Genomic DNA, 1,887 nt, shown 5'->3' on the forward strand with positions numbered 1-1,887 from the left:
AACGTGCTGGCTGCCATGAGGAAGGCAGCTGCCAAGAAGGACTGAGCCCCTTTGGAATAAAGCTTTGCAGAAAGTTAAAAAAATAAAAATAAAATAAAATAACAGCATGGAAGAAAAGTGCAAAATGTTACCTTCTGAGGACAGTAGCAGAGGCAAGGAAAGAATGCATTCTTCTAAGCTCTAAGTTTAATAAATACATTATTTATTGTCTGCTAGGGGTCAGATATGGTCAGCTCCTTCACAGTGACAGCTCATGTACTGGGTGCATGGTTCCCAGTGTGGGAGGCCAATAGTGCATGAGGTGGGCTCCTCGTGGAGGGTGGTTAGGATGTGGGTGACAATTATGTAATTCTCAAGGGACCTGGGTTAATGCTTGCAACTGTAAGTTATTATACAAAGAACAAGCTAGCACCCAAATCTTTTTGGAGTCCTGTCTCATTCCTGATCTGTCCTTCCCATACCTACCTGTCATGCTGTGACACAGCAAAAGGGCCTTGCCAGAGGCTGAACCCACGGTGCATCCTGAGCTTGGGATGTCAGCCTCCCAAAATGTGAGTCAAATAAACATTTTTTCCTGTGTATTACTCAGCTTCTTGTGTGCAACATAAAATAGACCAGGGCTTTTTCCCTACAGGAAAAGGCAAGCCATGCCGTTTGGTTCTTGTAACTAACTGCAAGTGTGGTTGCTCACTCAGAGGAGACTGGCAGCTGGTCTTTCAGACAATTTGATTACCACTTCACAGAGCTGTTCCCCAATAGCAACCACATCTCCCTGAGATACTGTTCTGTGATCACCAGGGGCAGGAGATTTGATCCCTAGATGCTCTTTGATTCTGTATTCCAGAATTCTATACCTCTTTTTTTAATGTATTTAGTACAGGGTCTACAGGGTCTCACTACACAGATCTGACTCATAGTGATCCTCCTGTTTTCAGCCTCCAAAGTGCTGGAATTACAGGCATGTGCCACCACACCCAGTCTCAATCGCCATCTCAGTGTGCCCCGGGGGGGGGGGCAGCAAGGCACGCTGGGGAATCGAACTCTGGTCCCTGCATCTGCCTAAGCAGGCACTTTAATCTGCTGAGCTATCTGGCTGGCCCCAGAATTCTGTATTCTGTACCCTCTCCTTTTCCTTTGACTACTCCAGGCTTGCTTAAAACCAGTGCAACCAAGCATAGTGTTGCATGCTTATAATTCCACACTTGGAAGGCTCAGGAGGATCACTACAATTTTTTGTTAAAAGCAGAATATGTTTATTGAGGTAAGAAAGTTTCTGTCCAAGAGAGGGACTGAAAGGGACCCGAGTGGGTTGCCAAGGACCCTGCCTTCTCTAGGGATTTTTATAAAGCAAAACCATGAGTTGAGGCAGGTCCAAGGTGGGGGAAATGGAAGCTCGTTAGGTGGGCATGAGGTGAGATAAAACTATGGTCAACCAATAAGACTACAAACATAATTGCTCAGGTAAAGTTGATTAAATCAGGGACTGGGGATATAGCTCAGTGGCATAAGTGCCTGCCTGGCAAGCTGAAGGTCCAGGGTTTGACCCTAAGTATAAAAAAAAAAAAGATGAAATCAGGATCAAGGGCCAGTGAGACAGCTCAGTGGACTAAACTGCCTGCTTAGGCAAGCTTAGGCAAGCACAGGGACAGGGGCTTGATCCCCTGCACCACATGCAGTGTCATCCCTGCCCCCAGGGCCCATTGAGCCGGCCAGAGTCCTGGGAACATAGTAGTGCAAGCCTGTAATCCTAGTGCTGGGGAGGCTGAAGACAGGAGGATCACCATAAGCCCAAGCGGTGTAGTGAGATACTGCAACAACAAAATACATGAGAGAAAGAGAGAGAGAGAGAGAGAGAGAGAGAGAGAGAGAGAGAGAGAGAGAGAGAGA

This window comes from Octodon degus, unplaced genomic scaffold (genome assembly GCF_000260255.1).
Source record: "Octodon degus isolate 3935 unplaced genomic scaffold, OctDeg1.0 scaffold00047, whole genome shotgun sequence".
Classification (NCBI taxonomy): Eukaryota; Metazoa; Chordata; class Mammalia; order Rodentia; family Octodontidae; genus Octodon; species Octodon degus.